General features: G+C 36.4%; 1 protein-coding gene across 2 annotated transcripts in view; it reads left to right on the forward strand.

The window, feature by feature from the left end:
* pea (ATP-dependent RNA helicase pea) overlaps positions 1-21141 on the forward strand; it is a 358942-nt gene that overhangs the window by 50075 nt on the left and 287726 nt on the right. The gene's annotated exons all lie outside the window — the stretch shown is intronic.

The following is a 21141-nucleotide window of genomic DNA, read 5'->3' on the forward strand; positions in this document are numbered from 1 at the left end:
TGTTCCAGAAAACGACAGTTGAATGAATAAACGAGGAAGATGAAAAGTTGGTTCTGTGAGTTTGAAGTTGGACAGTAAATGGATGTTGGCTGGTGGCGGGACATGTTCGGACTGTTTTGAAAGAGAGAGCGGGAATTATAGAAGCCAATTCAGAAGAACAGTGCCCATGGAAGTATCTGTAGAAGAGGCATGCAGCTGAAACAGTACGTCTATGAGACAGCGAGTGGAGAGACTCTGTTAGAGAAGAATCATTAATTAACCTAACTGCCCTCTTCTGAATATAATCAAGAAGCCTGAGAGAGGTTTTGGGGGCACCACCCCAGATGTGGGAACAATATTCCATGGTAGGATGGATTTGTGATTTATACAGAGTGAGCAGCTGTTTGGAAGAAAAGTAATGCCGAGAGCGAAAGAGAAAACCAAGTTTTTTAGATGCAGAGGAAGCAATATTTGTAATGTGCTTGTGCCAAGAGAGATTAGAAGTCAGGGTAATCCCCAAAAGAGATATATCATTTTGCCTAGAAATCGGAGTGTCACTAAAGATAAGCATAGGAGCAGAAGAATCCTTTTTGTGAGATATAAGAAAAGACTGAGTTTTAGAAGGGTTGAAATCAACCAAGTTGTCCTTGCCCCACTGAAGAATTACCTGAAGATCGGCATTTAAGGAATTGGTAGCAGATTTTCGAGAAGTTGAAGCTGATTGAGCAGGATAAGGTTTCTCAAAATGGAAAGTGGAATGCAATGTGCTATCATCGGCAAAACTATGGATAGGATTTCCAGTCAATGGAAGAAGGTCATTAATATACAAGAGGAAAAGAGTGGGAGAACGAACTGAACCTTGGGTACACAAGTAATACGACCAAGGAAGAGAAGAAAAGAAGTCTCGCAGGTCATCCCATTTTGCATTCTTGTAATGCCAAACAACACGAGGTTCGGAATAGCCATGAGATAAAGGTTCCATTGGAGAAGAGACAATAACCAAGTTGTGATCTGAAGTGTCTAAAGGACCTCTCACTTCAACCGTGCACTTAGAAGTGTTTTTTTTGTGAGAAAAAGATCAAGCGTATTGGCTGTATGATTAGGATTGTCCGGTATTCTTGTAGGTAAATGAACAATCTCTGCAAGGTTATTAGTAATTGCAAAAGCCTCAGCATCTCAACCAGTTGGGTCAGTGTGACTAGAAAATGGAAGCCAGCTGGAGTTGTGAGCATTAAAATCACCAAGGAAAATTACCTCACTGTTAGGAAAGTTGGACTGGAGAAAGTCAAGTTGCAAAGAGAGGAAGTCAAAGAGCTCCAAGTGATTAATGGAGTTCGGAGAACGGTAGAGACAACAGATGAATTTGACACAATGAGGTAGAGAGATTTTAAGCCAGAGAAGATCAAAGAGAGGAGATTCCAAATTGCCAAGTCTCTGACAGGGAATATCAGAACGGACATATGCACAAGTACCACCTTTGAGGCGAAAGGAATCATACAGTGAATAATTTGGGCATCTGAGATGAGCAGTAGTTGAATCAACCGATAACTGAGATTCTGTCAGAAAAAGTACATGGGGTTTGGCAGACTGCAAGTGGAAATGGACATCATTGAGATTAGAATTGAGACCATGTATATTTGTGAAATGAATTAGGAAGTTCTTTAGATAATTTGATTGGATACTGTGATGTAGTCGCAAAGGAACTGGATGCAAAGAATAATTTTAATATCATATATTTGGATCTTAGAAAGGCCTTTCATACTGTTGCACATGGAAGACTGTTGCACAAATTGGAGCAGTGTGGCATTGGAGGTAAATTGCTGCTGTGGATAAAGGAATGGTTGAGTGGGAGAAGACAGAGAGTGGTAATCAATGGACACTGCTCTTCGTGGACTAACGTTATTAGTGGAGTCCCTCAGGGTTCAATTTTGGGTCCATTGCTGTTTTCTGTATTTATAAATGATATTGATGATGGTATATCAGGCTTAATGTCCAAGTTTGCAGATGATATAAAGGTTGGCAGGGTTGTTAATGACATTATGCTGCTGTACAGGATCTAGAAGAGTTGAGCAGATGGGCTGTGAGGTGGCAAATGAAGTTTAACATTGACAAATGTAAAGTACTACATATGGGAAGCAGTAACCCCAGAGTAACGTATCAACTCTGTGGTACTACACTGGCAGTGGTAAAGAATGAAAAGGACCTGGGGGGGGTAATTGTGCAGGCAGATATGAAGTTTTCTGAGCAGTGCAGACGATCTGCAAGAGTAGCTCATGGTGTCTTGTCAATGATATAGAGGGATTTTTCTAACAGGAATAAGGAGGTGATTATCCCCTTGTATAAGGCAATGGGCAGGCCACACCTTGAGTACTGTATACAGGTCTGGAGGCCTCATTTTATGGATGTAGAGCTGTTGGAACGAGTACAGAAAAGGGCAACAAGATTAGTGAATGGAACAAAGGGTTGCTCTTACAAAAAAGGCTTAAGTTTTGCAAATTGCAGTGTCTGGAGACTAGACACCTGTGAGGTGATCTGTTGAGGTGTATAAAGCCTTGAATGGTTTGAGCATGCTCAATGCTAATGGGATTTTTGCTCTTGCTCAGAATAATCACCTGAGAGGGCATAAATGAATATTGAGGAAAGACAGTTGTAGGATAGATGTGCGGAAGTTTGCCTTTAGCCAATAGGTGGGTGAATGAATGCCGGAACAAACTTCCATCTGTAATTGTAGAAGTTGATAGCTTAAATAGATTCAGGGCAGAACTTTACAAACATTTGGAGCGAGTGGATCGGTGAAATAATGTTTTTTTTTTTTTTTTTTTTTTTTGGCTGATGCTATATAAGCTTGGTTTCTTGCATCATGTGCCAATGCTAATTCCAGTTCTGGAATCTGGGGAGTACAATGTCTACAGAAAGGTTAGACAGATAGGAAGGGAGGAGGGGTTATGCTGTTTGTTAAGAAACATATAATATGTAAGGAAATGCATGCAATTGACATATATGGACACTGCAATGTTGAGTCAGTTTGATGTGACATAAGCACTGGGAAAGCAACAATGGGAGTAGGTGTGTGTTATAGGCCTAATGACTCTGAGCACAACAATTTTACAGGGAAATAGTCGGCCAGTAAATCAGGTGGGGGGGATTTTAACAGGAACTTGTGAGTTGGTCACTTGCATAGTAGCAAGCCTTTTGTGAATTTATTGGATGATTGTTTTCTGGAGCAGCATGTTCGAGAGGCAACCAGAGAGAGTAATATTCTTGGTTTGGTTATCAGCAGTTATTATTATTCGTGCATTAAGAATTTGCAGATAAAGGAACCACTTGGTGGTAGTGATCACGATGTGCTGATGTGGGATTTACTTAAAGATATTACTACTACCATTGGGGGTAAAGGGAAGGGTTTTTGCTTCCGTAAAGGTGACTACAGTGGTCTCAGACAGTTTTAAATTCTTTAAAATGGAACCAACTGATCAACAGCAAATTCTAAATGGGAAGCATTCACGGAATTAATCATGGAAGCTACTAGGCTTTTCATACCACTTAAGAAATGCTGTTTAAGGTTTAGGAATGAATGGATGTCAGATGAACTAATGAGACTCATGGCATGGGATGCAAATAAATTATCAGGTGACACAGAAGCCTATGGTAGATATAAGCAAGTCTGTAATCAAGTCACAAAGGTGGTTAGGCAAGTGAAGGCAGATTACGAAAAATCTTTGGCAAAGAAAACTAAGAAAAACTAATATAAAATTTTGAATGAAAGGGATGAATCAGATTGGTCCACTTGACATCGAGCGTTCTATTGTTGATGAACCTGCTGACATAGCTTACAAACTGAATGAGTATTTTGCATCTACATTTACACAGGAGGAGGTCTGTAGGGAAATGGAGACAGGAAGCTTATCAAAATCTGGCAAGGAGCTAAATGATTTTGTAATAACTGAGAGGAAAGTGGAGGAGAAATTGTTGAAATTGAACATAAGAAAGGCACCTTGGGCGGATGGGGTCTATCCAGTTATATTAAAGGAAGCAGCAAAGGAAGTAAGTAAATCTTTAGCCATAATTATGAAAGCTTTTTTGGATGCAGGGGAGGTTTCCATGGACCGGAGATGTGCAAACGTGTCCCTAATTTGCAAAGGGGGATCAAAGTGTGACACGCGTAATTACAGATCTGTTAGTCTTACTTCTATTCCAGCGAAAATAATGGAGTCACTGGTTAAGAAAGCGATGCAGGATCATCTGGACAAGACTGCAGTTATAGTTCAGACACAGCATGAGTTTGTTAAGGGGAAGTGTTGTCTGACAAATTTGATTGGATACTATGATGTGGATACAAAGGAATTGGCTGCAAAAAAATAATTTTACTTGGATTTCAGGAAAACTTTTAATACTGTTGCTCATGGAAGACTACTATACAAATTTGAGCAGTATGATATTAAGGGCAATTTGCTACTGTGGATAAAAGGGTGGTTTAGTGGGAGAAGACAGAGAATGGTAATCAGTGGACACTGCCCTTTGTGGACTAATGTTATTAGTGGAGTTCCCAAGAGTTCGGTATTGGGCCCACTTTTGTTTTGTATATTTGTAAATGATATTGAAGGTATATCAGGCTTAATATCCAAGTTTGCAGATGATACTAAGGTGGGCAGGGGTGTTAGTGACAATAATGGCAATGTTGCTACTGCAATAGGATCTAGAAAAGTTGGGAGATGGGCTGGGAAGTAGCAACTGAAGTTTTAACATTAACAAATGCAAAGTACTGCATATGGGTAGAAGTAACCCCAGAGTAACGTACCAACTATGTTGTACTACACTCAGGGCAGTAGAGAATTAAAAGGACCTTTGGGTAATTGTGCAATTAGATGGCAGAGCAAGTCATGGGGTGTTGTCAATGATATACAGGAATTTTGCTAGTAGGGAAAAGGATGTGATTATCTCTTTATATAAGGCAATGGATCAGGCCACCCCTCGAGTACTGCATACAGGTCTGGAGGCCTCACGTTAGGAAGGATGTAGAGTTGCTTGAGCGAGCACAGAGAAGAGCTACAAGATTGGTGAGGGGGGGGATTAAGGGGTCTTCTTACCAAGAAGACCTTAAGTTCTGCAAATTGCATTGTCTGGCGACTTGGCACCTGCGAGATGATCTGATTGAGGAGTATAAGGCCTTGAATGAGTACGTTCAATTCTGATGGGATTCTTACTCTTGCTCTGATTATAAGTCTGAGGGGGCACAAATTCAAATTGATGAAAGATAGTTGTAGAATAGATGTGCGGAAATTTGCTTTTAGATAGCAGGTAGTTGTTTTTGCTGGAACAAATTTCCATCTGTTGTTGTGGAAGTTGATAGCTTAAATAAATTCAAAGAGGAACTGGACAGACTTTTAGAAGGGAATGGATATGTAAATTTTTTTTTTTTTTTTTTTGGCTGGTACTAATAAGCTTGCTTTCTTGCCTTTTCAATCTTGTTTACAACCCCTCTGAGGCGCCTCCGTAGCCAGGTGGGAAGGAGCAGCAGTGCGTGGCACATGCTTCTTGATTAGACCGGGGTTCGAGCCCGTCACCACCAAATACGGAGGATGCGGAAAGGTCAGGGAATGACCACCGCATATCCCGGAGCAATATGGCCTTAGTTGCTAATGCTCCTAAAAACCAAATAACAACAACCCCTCTGCCTCCGTACCTAAGGATTTTCCTATGATTCCAAGCTGTTACAGCATAAAGTAACTGCTCATGTGGGATTGATTGAATTGCTTTGTTGAATTCTAAATAAACAATGTCAAATTTATTGCCTGAATCGAGCTCGTGAGTGACCCTGTCAAAATATCTAAACAGATTTGTTAAACATGCTTTTCCCTTTATACAACCATGCTGTGTATCCTTCAGAATTCTATTTCTATCGGGATGATCCTGAATTATATCCTTGATCATTGCCTCCATGATTTTCCCTAGTACTGAAGCTAGACTGACTGGTTAGTCTAGCTTCCCACTACACTCTTAGAACCGGCGCCTCCGTAGCCAGGTGGGAAGGAGCAGCAGTGCATAGCACACACACTTCTTGATTAGACCGGGGTTTGAGCCTGTCACCACCAAATTCGGAAAGGTTAGTGAATGACAACCGCATTTCCCGGAGCAATATGGCCTTAGTTGCTAATGCTCCTAAAAACCAAATAACTCTTAGAACCTTTATGTATTGGAGATACATTAGCACTTTTCCAATCCAACAGAATCTCTCCTGAGACTAGTGATGCTGTTTTAATTAGCCTTAATGGTTCAATGCACTCATTTGCCACCTCCCTTAAAATTTTAGGGTATATGCTATCAATCCCAGGGTCTTACTTACCTGTAGGCTCGAAAGTTTTTTTATTAAATAACCATAAAATTTCAATATCATTAATTACATATTTTCATCTTCACTCCCATAATTTGTCATTGACATAAAGGATTTTTCTTCTGTAAATATCGATGCAAATTGACTGTTGAGTTCATCTGCGGTATCAGCTGGTGTATCTAATACTACCCATGTTCATTACATAAGGGTCTGATCTGATTTGTCCTTCTTCTCTTTGCATTTACATGTGTGAAGAATTCCTTATCCCCATTCTATGCTCTCTTTGACAGTGATTTCTCATAATCTGCCTTTGCTAGCCTAACCTTTTGTGTGGCACTATTACAGATCAATTTGTAGCTGTTATAGGTGTCAGTACTTTTTATTGCTCTGTAACTTTTCCATGCTGTCTTTTTTTGCTCAAGTAATCTGGAAACTGCATTATTCATCCAACTTGGAATCCTCATGGAATATTTTTTTATGCATTTAGGATTTCTGTAATTAATGTTTTAAAGGTACCATAATTCAATTGTATTTGCTCTTTGTGAGATATCTAACCTGTTAATAGAAGCCATGTAGCGCCTTAAGCTGATGTAATTTCCTTTTCTGAAATTATGCTATCTCTTTCTCTTTCTCTCTCTCTCTTTCTCTTTATTGTCCACTGCCATCGGGTGACTGTACACCGTTCGTGTACTGTCAGCTCAATTATGTCAGCTGGTTAATGGATGATGATTAGGTCTAGAATATTCTTTTCGATCATACTTTCCTGGACATGTTGACGCAAATAACAACCATCTAGTTGGTTTAAAAATTTTGTCCCCCATGTCCTTGAATGCTTTCCATTTAGAATTTGCTTGAATTCCTTGAACACTTCCCATTTAGAATTTACTGATGGTAAGATCATCAGTTGGTCCCACTGTATAGAATTGGAAAACTGTCTGAGACCACTGTAGTCACGCTATTGAAAACAAAACCCCTCCCTTTACCCTTGATGGTAGTTACATTTTTAAGTAAATCCCACATCAGCACACTGTGATCACTGCCACCTAGTGGTTCCTTTATCTGTAGAATCTTAATGCATGAATAATCACTGCTCATAATCAGATCTGGGGTATTACTCCCTCTGGTTGCCTCTTGAACGTGCTGCTTTAGAAAACAATCATCTGATAAATCCACACAACTCTTGCTAGTGACCAACCCACAAGTTCCATTTAATGTCTGGGAAGTTAAAATCCCCCATTACAAGATGATGTTCTGATTTCCTGGCCCACTATATTTCTCTGTATAGTTCTCTACACTTATCAGAGTCATTAGACCTATAACACACACTCGAGTTGATGAAAGGGAAGGCGGTCTTCCTCACCTTTCGTTTTGTATGGATGAGACTCACCTCTACCAGAAGAAGATGCCAAAGAAAACTTATAAACTAAGTATGAAGCTGCTTTGCCAGGGCATAAACCTGTGAAGGACAGGTTAACCTTGTTGCTTGATTGTAATACTTCTGATGATTTTAAATTGAAGCCCATGATTATGCATCACTCTGAAAATCTTAGGGTATTCAAGGAACTTTTGTTCCTTGAATACCCTAAGCGGGTATAGGCTGTAATAAACGTTTCTGCATATTCCCACTGTATAGAATTCAATAGAGTGGGACCATGCAGAAACACTCGATTTGCTGCCTGAATGCTGCTTTGAAACCTTTGGCTCCCCACCTGGCAAGACTTTGAGGGCATTGAAGATCAGGCTAATATTGATTAAGAAATTTTTCTCTTTTTCAATCTGTGGAACTTGAAGTGGCCAAAGGAGGGGGGGATAGCGGAATGGTGAAGACTTATTTCAGTCTCATGCATGAAAGGGAGCTCACCACCAAAAGACTCACAAGCATTGGTTGAAGATTATGATCAAATATGACAGTGTAAAAGAGGAAAGAGAGCAGAATGATCATATGAAAACTGCATTAGAGGTAAAAATAATTGACGTTGGTTCCATGGTGCCAAACGTGGATACGTGAAATGAAAAATTACAATTTAAGTTTAATAAAATCAGTTTTATTTTATCCGGTATTTTCATTTACAATCGACAATAAAGGTTTAGCATTAGCATTAGCATTAGTAGAGGCATTTGATGCAAGAAAGCAAGCTTATGCAGCATCAGCCAAAAAAAAAAAAAAAAACCCACTTCCACTTCACCCCTCTGTTCGTTCAAAATACCTGTCCAGCTGAGCCTTAAACTTATTTAGGCTATCAACCTCCACCACAAGGGATGGAAGTCTGTTCCACCAACCAACCACCCGCTGGCTAAAGGCAAATTTCCGCACGTCTATCCTACATCTGTCTTTCCTCAATTTGAATTTATGCCCTCTCAGGTGATTTTTCTGAGCTAGAGGAAGAATCCCATCAGCATTGAGCATGCTTAAACCATTCAAGGCTTTATACACCTCTATCAGATCACCTCGCTGGTGCCTAGTCTCCAGACACTGTAATTTGCAAAACTTAAGCCTTTCTTCGTAAGAGCACCCCTTTGTTCCATTCACTAATCTTGTTGCCCTTCTCTGTACTCGTTCCAGCAGCTCTACATCCTTCTTGAAATGAGGCCTCCAGACCTGTATGCAGTACTCTAGGTGTGGCCTGACCATCGCCTTATACAATGGAATAATCACCTCCTTATCCCTGCTGGAAAAATTCCTGTATATCATTGACAATACTCCATGAGCTACTCTTGCAGCCCGTCTGCACTGCTCAGAGAACTTCATATCTGCCTGCACAATCACCCCCAAGTCCCTTTCATTCTCTACCACTGTCAGTGTAGTACCACAGAGTTGATACGTTGCTCTGGGGTTGCTGTTTCCCATGTGTAGTACTTTACATTTGTCAATGTTAAACTTCATTTGCCACCTCTCAGCCCATCTGCTCAACCTTTCCAGATCCTGTTGCAGCAGCATAGTGTCAGTAGTGTCCTTGACAACCCTGCCAACCTTTGTATCGTCTGCAAACTTGGACATTAAGCCCGATATACCATCATCAATATCATTTATAAATACAGAAAACAATAATGGACCCAACACTGAGCCCTGAGGGACTCCACTAATAACATCAGTCCACGATGAGCAGTGTCCATTGATTACCACTCTCTGTCTTCTCTCCCTCAACCACCCCTTTATCCATAGCAGCAATTTGCCTCCAATGTCACACTGCTCCAATTTGTGTAGCAGTCTTCCATGTGCAACAATATCAAAAGCCTTTCTAAGATCCAAGTATATAATATCAAAGTTATTCCCTGCATCCAGTTCTTTTGTGACTGCATCAAAGTATCCAATCAAGTTGGTCAGGCAAGACTTCCCCTTAACAAAACCATGCTGTGTCTGAGCTATAACTGAAGTCTTGTCTAAATGATTCTGCAGTGCTTCTTTAACCAGTGCCTCCATTAATTTTCCTGGAACAGAAGTTAAGCTCACAGGTCTATAATTACTTGTGTCAGCCTTTGATCCTCCTTTGTGAATTGGGGTTACATTTGCACATTTCCAGTCTATGGGTACCTCCCCCGAGTCCAAGGAAGCTCTCATAATTATGGCTAAGGGTTTGCTTACTTCCTTCGCTGCCTCCTTTAATATAACTGGATAGATCCCATCCACCCCGGGTGCCTTTCTTGTGTTTATCTTCAACAGTTTCTCCTCCACTTTACTCCCAGTTATTTCAAGATTCTGTAGCTTACTGCTAGAGTTGAATACACCTCTGGCATTCCCCTCGCTGAATAACTCCTCATGTGTGAATGTCGATGCAAAATATTCATTTAGTTTGTTAGCTACCTGAGCAGGATCATCAACACTTGACCCATCAATATCAAGTGGACCAATCTGATTCATCCCCTTCCTTCTAGAGTTTACATAAGTAAAGAACTCTTTGCTGTTTTTCTTTGCATCCCTTGCCAAGGATTTCTCGTAATCTGCCTTCGCCTGCCTAACCTCCTTTGTAACTTGGTTGCATATCAACTTGTACCTATCATAGGCTTCTGTGTCATGTGTTAATTTGTATGTATCCCATGCATTTTTCTTCTCTGCCATATGCCTCATTAGTTCATCTGACATCCATTTTGGCCTAAACCTTGAACAATATTTCTTAGTTGGTATGTAAAGCCTAGTAGCTTCCAAGATAAGTTCTTTGAATGCTTCCCATTTTGAATTTGCTGTTGGTAACATCATCAGTTGGTCCCACTGTATAGAATTTAAATACTGTCTCAGTCCATCGTAGTCGCCTTTACGGAAGCAATAACCCTTCCCTTTACCCCTAATGGTAGTTACCTCTTTGAGTAAATCCCACTTCAGCACACTGTGATCACTGCCACCTAGTGGTTCATTTATCTGCAGATTCTTAATGCATGAAGAATCACTGCTGATAATCAAATCAAGAGTATTACTCCCTCTAGTTGCCTCCCGAACATGCTGATGTAAAAAACAATCATCCAATAAATCCACAAAAGCCCTGCTAGTGTGTGAGTAACCAGTCCCCAAATTCCAGTCAATATCTGGGAAATTAAAATCTCCCATTATAAGACACTCTGATTTACTGGCCCACTCTATTTCCCTGTACAGTTCCTTATTATACTCATCAGAGTCATTAGGCCTATAGCACACTCCTACTCTCAATTTTGATCTCCCAATGTTTATGTCACACCAAACTGACTCCACACTGCACTGTCCAGCGATGTCGACTGGCTTCACTTCCTTGGTTTTTATGTGTTTCTTAACTAATAGCATAACCCCTCCCCCCTTCCTATCCTGTCTATCCTTTCTGTAGACGTTGTACTCCCCAAATTGCAGTTCTGCATCCCTTATATCTGTGTGACACCACGTCTCTGATATCCCAACAATATCTGCCTTCGATGTTTTGAGCAATACCTCAAATTCATCAAATTTATTTACTAAACTCCTAGCATTGGTGTACACGCAAGTATACCTGCACCTGTTTCTATTCTTAGCTACCCTAACACAACCCATGTGTTTACTTGTACCGCAATGGCTCCCAGCAGTCTCTGAAATACCATGCATCTTGTTTTCCAGGCTTCTGCTCATTCTAATAGAAGCAGTGCAAGAATCTCTTTAACCTCTGCCAGTGGCTACTGTCAATCTATTGGTCTTTGTCTCCCCCCAAGCTAGCAGTTTTCCGACCCACCTAACACTGCCTCGATAGCATCAGCAAATATTCTTGCACCCTTTCTATTTAAGTGTATCCCATCCCTGTAGAAGCAATCTCTCCTGTTAACAAGTACAGTCCAGGCTGAAAAAAATTCTACCCCTTGAGCCTTGCACAATCTTTCCAGGACCGAATTGATCGACAAGGCTCTCATCATATACTCCCTCCTATCGTGTCTGGGCAGAATTGCAGACACTTTCAAATTCAACCCTAATTCTCGGCTTTTGTTCAACAGTGACCTGTACTTGTCAAGTAATTCTGCCGGTCTCCTACTCTTAATATTATTAGTGCCAACGTGTACAATTATCACCTTTTGTGCCCTTAGAAGATGATATTCGCTCTACAACGTCATCAACCTTTGCCCCTGGCAGACATACCCTGGTCCTGTTCCACCTATCTTTTTTACAAAGCATGTTCCCCGTTTCCCTGACAATAGTCACCAACAACTACTAGTTCCTTCGGGACCAGCGCATTCTGCCTTAGGGGTTGTCTCTGTGTCACGCGATGCCCAAGTGCAAGCTCTGGCGTTGATGTGGGCAGCTGAGAGCTTGATGGGCCCCTCAATTTAGTTTCTTCGAGGGCATCCACCCTGTCCTTCAAGCTCTCATATAGGCCCACAAGAACGCCGAGTTGTTGCCTGATATCGATACACTCCTTACATCGCGCACACACAAAGACATCCCCCTTGGCAGTATCATGTCCCGTACCCGATTGCTCTGCAAACATCAAGCGAACAGTGCATTTTATAAGGCTGTGAGTCAGAGGACAACTGCCCCCCTGAGTTCTGCTCTGAGCCACAGCACTTCTATTAGCTTGAGCCTTTTGCTTTGCTGCTCTGGTCTGAGTCATGATTCTATTAATTTATTAATTAATTATGTTATGTTATTAATTATATTACGTTTGTAATCTAAGTCGTTATATGTATTTATTTAAACGTACAATTTAACTGCTAACGAAGTTTGTGGTAACCTTTATTGTTGCATATTTGCACTGTTCTTTTCGATGTTGATGGTTGGACATCTGCCTCTAATTGATGTTGCTTGCGTTTACACTTACAATTCTCTCTCTCTTGTGTTCCGCCGCCAATTTTGGTGCTTGCTTTCAACGTTAGTTTTTTTGTGATTTCGTCAATCTTTGAACACGTTTAGTTGATGTAACTTTCGTCATAATCACAACTTAACTAAATGAAACACAACCACACTGCTCGACAAATGCAAAGTAACTGAATGAAGTAGTTACTTTAACGAGTTGTTCAACTCTCGAAAACTAAAAACCCGATTTGAAATCTAGTTATATATCCTTGTAGGACAATTTTGTTGCTCAGTTGTGCACAACTTGTTGTGTCACTGCACTTGTGTACAATTGAGTTTTCTTGGGCGCATGCATTGTACTTGATGCATCACTGCCTGCAACAAGTACAATGCAAGCCAAAATCTACAGCCCAGCGTTCGAAGTTATATTGTGAAAGAAAGAAAGAAAGGGAAATTGGACAGAAATGTGAATCTAGATGGCTCTCTCTCTCTGTCTTGCATTCTGCCGCTGACTTTGGTACTTGCTTTTCAATGTTAGATTTGTGATTTTGTCGAAATCTTTGAACATGTTTAGTTGATGTAACTTTCGGCATCTTCACAACTTAACTAAATGAAACACAACCGCACTGCTCGACAAATGTGAAGTAACTGAACAAAGTAGTTACTTTGAGTTGTTCAACTCTCGAAAAAATCCAATTTGAAATCTAGCTATATATCCTTGTAGAGCTCTCAAAGGACAACAATTTTGTTGCTTAATGTTTTGGGTCTAACATTTATAGTTTTCAAGATATTGTGAAAACAAACTTGAAAATGCTCGAATTTTTCAGCTCTCTCAACTTTGCATTGCTATTTCTCAGGAACCATAAGGGCTACATCAAAACTATTTATAGATGTAAAAAATATGTTTCCTACTGAACATTTTGTCACTTACTGTTTATATCTATCTATCATAGTTTAGAAGTTATTGAGAGTGAAAGTAACCAAGGCACAATGGAAAATGACCAAAATGTGAACTTTTTAGTTTTTTCGAAAAAAATGATATTAAATGTCAATTTCTAATTTTTTCTTGCATATTTGTCGACAGCATTATATACCCGACAAAATAAGTATAAATTGTTTATACTATTGTCTATTAGTTTCGGAGATATAATAGCAGTTAAACGTTTCACTTTTTGTGACAGCCTGAGTACTGTAAGGTACCCCCAGCACAAATGTTATTCTCATCAAAAGTTCTTTATCATTGAATCCAGATGAAGAGATTTCATGCAAGACATCCCTCCATTGATCAAGCAGAGTTTATGAACTGCCAGTATGAAAAAGTTCAACTTCTGATTTACTGGAATTGATTAAACTTTTAGCATGCATTTCATTCACTTGATTAATGATAATTTTGGTTTGCAGCTGTTTTTATGGAGCCAGTTATAATCATTAATTAAAGGACCATTGTAGTTCCTTACTTATTATCATTGTACAAAATTTTACTTAAAGTTCAAGGGTGGATATGGACATGGTAGTGAAAAGTTTGAGGAATACTAACCAAACAGCTTTTGTAACCTGCAGTTAAAACATTTATTGATTACTCCTGAAATAGAAGCATAATGAACATGGTGGGATTTTCAGTGAATGGAGATCAAGGCTTTGAAAACTCATTGCAAATAATAGAAATTGTGATTAAGAACAAAGCAGCAAAAAAAAAAATATATATATTAAAAATAAAGATTAAGAAGGCCACTGGTAATAGTCCAACAGATAGTTGACTTTGACATAGGAACAAACATGCTAGAACCAAAGGATAGGGATCAAGTTGTATGAACCCTTTATATGAATTAAAAATGGAAAAGTTCTATTTACATGAACAGCAAAACAACTGATTCATTCAATTTTTAAAGATATGATTAGTACATGGTGTACTTCATAAATTTATGAAGTGTGACTGAGTATATTCACACTAAATTTAATTCCTTTTTCTGGGTACCATAATTTTTGGGCATTAGATTTTTAGTTTCTACTTATTGTTAGCAGCCACATTTTTTTTCTATTAAAATTTTTGATTTTATACCATTCTGTGCCATATAAATAAACAATATTGAAAATTAATTCTAATAAGTGATTTAACAACAGCACCCCTTGTAAATTTTAAAGGCAAAAAATGATGAAGTTCATTGAAACAAGCTAGAAAGAAAACTTTACAGAAAACATTCTTCCACACTGCCATTCTTCTTCCAGTAACTCACCCATTTAGAGGCCCTTGTTGATGACATGTCAAAATCCTTGTGGATATCATTTTAAAGGCAAAATAAGGTGATTTATTTAAAATAAATTAATTCTTCTTATTTTAAAATAAGAAGGAAAAATGAGGTGATTGATAAGAACTGTTTATATAATGCTGCACTATTTTTAAAATTAAAGAAGTTGTGTGAATTTATATGGAAAGAGAAGTGAAGATATGCCATCCTGTTTTTAATCAATTAAGCAATAATTATGAAATTGTCATTTCAAGTCTAGAAAAATAAATTGAATGTCTAGAATAAATACAATACAGTTTTATGAATTAAAAAAATTAAATGAATTAGTTACAATAAAGCCATACATTATATATAATGTTTGGTTTTCTTGTAACTATATACATATATATATATATATATATATATATATATATATATATATATATATGAAATATGAAAATGAAGAAGTGGAAAAAAAGGAAAAACAGGAAAAACAGTACGTGTACCTGAATGCGCAAAGCAGCAAAACAGGATACATGTATATAAATAAGTGTCATCGATGAAAGTAAAATAAAATAAAATAAAAATAAAAATAAATATAGATGGAGAAGTTATTAAACACAAAATGCCGAGCCTAGTTAAAGAAAAAAGAACGTTAAGAACCTATATAAAATTAAGTAGAATTAAATCTGAATTAATGCCGAATTAACAGGCCAATCATATGTACAAAAGCTGAAAGAAAAAGAGGGGAGGGTAATAGAGATAAAAATTATAAAATAAAAATTAAAATTATAAAATAAAAATTAAAGAATTAAAAATTGGTACGTAGATCAGGTATTTCATCAGGGGGCTACACCTGATCATGTACCAAACACTGTGTTTCTATGCAAACTCATGCTGATGGAGAAGCTGTAGAAATGAAATGGATATAAAAAAAAAAAAATTAAATGGATATAAAAATAATTTTTTAAATTTTAAAAATTTTTTTAAGACTCCACAAACATGAGTGAGGTAGCCCCAACGCAGTGTATTTAGATTAATAAATTATGTAACATAGTGTATTTAGAAATAAATTGAGTCGATAGTATGTAAGAACGCAAACGCAGTGTGTTTAGTAAATTAAGTGTGTAAGAACGTCAGTTTAAATCAAAAGTATGTAAGTTAAATAATAATGAATAACAAGATAACAAGAAAGCGGTATAGAAAAAGGAAGTAATGCAAGGTAGGGGAGGGAAAAGAAGTTAAAAATATAGAGGCGAAGATGGTGAGAATAAGAAAAGTGAGAATGTCCGAATCACCCTCATCATATTACACTAATAGTTCAACGGACGGAAAAACGAAGATCAGAAAGTAGAAAGATGTAAAGAGAAGGAAAAGAGTTTAAAGGATACTAGGCAAGCTGGGTGTGTAAGTACCCAACCTCATAGAGAGAGGGCCTTGGCTATGAGAGTGTTAGTAGAAGTGGAAATTAATACCGCTAGCTTGTAGTGTATGTTTTGAGTGATAGACATGAAATATAATAAAAAATATGAAGAGGAGAAAAATTAAAAATATGAAGAGGAGAAAAATTAAATACCTATGATATTTGGCAGAAATAAGTTGAGTGAGATATAATCAAGAAATGAAGATACAAATTTGCGATCATGATTAATAAGATACAATTATGCGAATATGATTAATAAGAATGGAATGTATACAGAGGGAAAACTATGACAACGATGGTGGAGTTGCTCAGAAGAGAAGAACTGTGGGAGCCCTCTGTGGTTAAAATAGAGAAAATAAGATTGGACATAAATAAATACTGATATTAAATTACGAAAAATGAAAAGAAAAACTAAGGAAGTGAAAGAACACGAACATCGTTCTAATAGAAGTCATAATGTGTGATCACTTTCCAAGCAGTGGAAATACCACCATTCAAATGTACAACTATACAGGTATCCAATTAACCCTAATCAAGGTGGAGCAAGGTGAAACCGAATTTTTCTTTAATGAAATCAGAGAGATTTTTTATAATAAAATTTAAAAAATTAATGGGAATGTCATTATTGCGAAGTTTGGTATAAAGATCATTTAAAGCACCAGCGAAAAGTGATTGATTGCTACTAATATTAGCCAAACGGATAATTTGTGTGTAGATTATATTTTTATGAACCTTAATGGAAATGTTCGAGTTCCAATTTGTTAAATAGATAATATTAAAATTAAATTCGCTTCTTTTGTCGAATAGTTCCAAATTGTGACGAAGAGGAGGACTATTTAGAGTAATACTTAAATCTAGAAAATTTGCATGTTGGTTGCCAAGGTTTTCTTTATTGAGAGTGAGTTCAGTTGGATATATGGATTTAGCAATATTTTCAAAATGAATGTTGAGAATAAGAATGTCACCAACATAGCGGAATGCATAAAAATTAAGGTTCGGATTGTTATGCATATATAGATGTTCGTAATAATGAAGAAATAGATTAGCTACTATGCTGGAAATTTGTGAACCCATGGGAACTCCTATGGATTGTTTATAAGCATATTTACCATCATAGATAAAATTGTTTAGAATACAGAGGTTGATATAGTTATTCCAAGTAACCTCATCTGTTGGTATAATGTTTTTGTATTTGAGGAACAATTGATGAAGTACATTAACAATCAAGTGATGCGGTAAGGAGGTAAATAAGTTGGTGAAGTCATATGTTTCAATACTAAATATGCTGGAATATGTATTGGAATTGGAATTAAAAATTTTGATGATACTGTGGTTATTGTTAATGATCCAAGTGGAAGGGATATTGATAAGAATGGTAGTTAACAATTTGAAAAATTGTTTACCTGGATGATAACAGCCACTTTTTTGGCACTAGTAATTGTAATAATTTTCTCCCATTTTATAATAATTTCAAGTTCAAGATCCATCACTGCTTCAAATATGAATCTCCTATTGGACTCAAAATTTGTAATTATAAAACTCTAGCTACTAATTTAGGCAACTTACAAGCTTTAGATCTTCCATGTCATTGTGATGATCCCATATATGCTCCTTACGTTGATCAACATCATAAACATATTATTACTGGTAACCTGGACATTATTAACAACATTCCACTAAAGTCCGCTATGGAAAAAGGTTTTAAATTCAGACCAGTCCATAAGGCCAACCTCAATAATATATATAAAGATATTTATCTGAATATCTTGAACTTTTGCAACAAGTTAGCATATAAATATACAATACCCCACGAAGCTTTTTACAATTGGATAAATGTTACATTTCAGGACATTAAAAAAATTATTTCTAAAACTTACTACCTTTACAATAATTCGCATATCAAGTACTTTAACCTGAAAAAAGCCATCTCAGATTTACAACAAAAATTTATTATCACTCCGGTAGATAAGGCTTCTAATAACTTTGCTATTACACCACCCTCAAAAAGGAAGTAGAAAGTAGCTCCACCTTTTTACGCTGTAATCTCGGCATCAATACAATCATCAAAAAAATTATAGCCTTGCATAAAAAATTGCATACCAAAATTCGCAATTCTACTTTGCCTTTCTTGTATATGATAGCCAAATTCCATAAACATCCAGTTGGCTTCAGATTCATCACTAGTGCCAAAAAAAGTGGCTGTTATCATCCAGGTAAACAATTTTTCAAATTGTTAACTACCATTCTTATCAATATCCCTTCCACTTGGATCATTAACAATAACCACAGTATCATCAAAATTTTTAATTCCAATTCCAATACATATTCCAGCATATTTAGTATTGAAACATATGACTTCACCAACTTATTTACCTCCTTACCGCATCACTTGATTGTTAATGTACTTCATCAATTGTTCCTCAAATACAAAAACATTATACCAACAGATGAGGTTACTTGGAATAACTATATCAACCTCTGTATTCTAAACAATTTTATCTATGATGGTAAATATGCTTATAAACAATCCATAGGAGTTCCCATGGGTTCACAAATTTCCAGCATAGTAGCTAATCTATTTCTTCATTATTACGAACATCTATATATGCATAACAATCCGAACCTTAATTTTTATGCATTCCGCTATGTTGGTGACATTCTTATTCTCAACATTCATTTTGAAAATATTGCTAAATCCATATATCCAACTGAACTCACTCTCAATAAAGAAAACCTTGGCAACCAACATGCAAATTTTCTAGATTTAAGTATTACTCTAAATAGTCCTCCTCTTCGTCACAATTTGGAACTATTCGACAAAAGAAGCGAATTTAATTTTAATATTATCTATTTAACAAATTGGAACTCGAACATTTCCATTAAGGTTCATAAAAATATAATCTACACACAAATTATCCGTTTGGCTAATATTAGTAGCAATCAATCACTTTTCGCTGGTGCTTTAAATGATCTTTATACCAAACTTCGCAATAATGGCATTCCCATTAATTTTTTAAATTTTATTATAAAAAATCTCTCTGATTTCATTAAAGAAAAATTCGGTTTCACCTTGCTCCACCTTGATTAGGGTTAATTGGATACCTGTATAGTTGTACATTTGAATGGTGGTATTTCCACTGCTTGGAAAGTGATCACACATTATGACTTCTATTAGAACGATGTTCGTGTTCTTTCACTTCCTAAGTTTTTCTTTTCATTTTTCGTAATTTAATATCAGTATTTATTTATGTCCAATCTTATTTTCTCTATTTTAACCACAGAGGGCTCCCACAGTTCTTCTCTTCTGAGCAACTCCACCATCGTTGTCATAGTTTTCCCTCTGTATACATTCCATTCTTATTAATCATATTCGCATAATTGTATCTTATTAATCATGATCGCAAATTTGTATCTTCATTTCTTGATTATATCTCACTCAACTTATTTCTGCCAAATATCATAGGTATTTAATTTTTCTCCTCTTCATATTTTTAATTTTTCTCCTCTTCATATTTTTTATTATATTTCATGTCTATCACTCAAAACATACACTACAAGCTAGCGGTATTAATTTCCACTTCTACTAACACTCTCATAGCCAAGGCCCTCTCTATGAGGTTGGGTACTTACACACCCAGCTTGCCTAGTATCCTTTAAACTCTTTTCCTTCTCTTTACATCTTTCTACTTTCTGATCTTCGTTTTTCCGTCCGTTGAACTATTAGTGTAATACGAGGGTGATTCGGACATTCTCACTTTTCTTATTCTCACTATCTTCGCCTCTATATTTTTAACTTCTTTTCCCTCCCCTACCTTGCATTACTTCCTTTTTCTATACCGCTTTCTTGTTATCTTGTTATTCATTATTATTTAACTTACATACTTTTGATTTAAACTGACGTTCTTACACACTTAATTTACTAAACACACTGCGTTTGCGTTCTTACATACTATCGACTCAATTTATTTCTAAATACACTGTTACATAATTTATTAATCTAAATACACTGCGTTGGGGCTACCTCACTCATGTTTGTGGAGTCTTAAAAAATTTTAAAAAATTTTAAAAATTATTTTTATATCCATTTAATTTTTTTTTTTTTTTTTTTTTTATATCCATTTCATTTCTACAGCTTCTCCATCAGCATGAGTTTGCATAGAAACACAGTGTTTGGTACATGATCAGGTGTAGCCCCCTGATGAAATACCTGATCTATGTACCAATTTTTAATTTTTAATTCTTTAATTTTTATTTTATAATTTTAATTTTTATTTTATAATTTTTATCTCTATTACCCTCCCCTCTTTTTCTTTTAGCTTTTGTACATATGATTGGCCTGTTAATTCGGCATTAATTCAGATTTAATTCTACTTAATTTTATATAGGTTCTTAACATTCTTTTTTCTTTAACTAGGCTCGGCATTTTGTGTTTAATAACTTCTCCATCTATATTTCTTTTTATTTTATTTTATTTTACTTTCATCGGTGACACTTATATATATATATATATATATATATATATATATATATATATATATATATATATTAGAAACAAATTATGTGGATTAGGTTCCCTAGCTGTTAGGCATAAGAATTTTCAAAAATTGGTTACAATTGTTGATATTTTTTTTCATCAAAAAACATTATTATCTCAGCTACTGCATACAACTAAATTAGATCTCATTTAATAATTCTCTGCTTTTAGTATTTTATGTTTGAAACCTGGTCTCTTATTACTCCTTGTATATTGAACCAATTTTCAACCTCATATATTTCATAATTCTTTTTTATTTCGTACTTCTTAATTTCAATATTTCATAATTCTTTTGTGAAATCTAACCATTTTATAATCTTTTGGTTTGGAATTTATCTTTCACCAGTTCCACAATACCACGTGGATTCTGGTAATGGGCAGTCAAATCAGTAGCTTAGGTAAGATTTTTTCCATAATTTTTCAATAATTATT

Source organism: Mastigoproctus giganteus, chromosome 1 (assembly GCF_048544385.1).
Source record: "Mastigoproctus giganteus isolate SK-2022 chromosome 1, ASM4854438v1, whole genome shotgun sequence".
Classification (NCBI taxonomy): Eukaryota; Metazoa; Arthropoda; class Arachnida; order Uropygi; family Thelyphonidae; genus Mastigoproctus; species Mastigoproctus giganteus.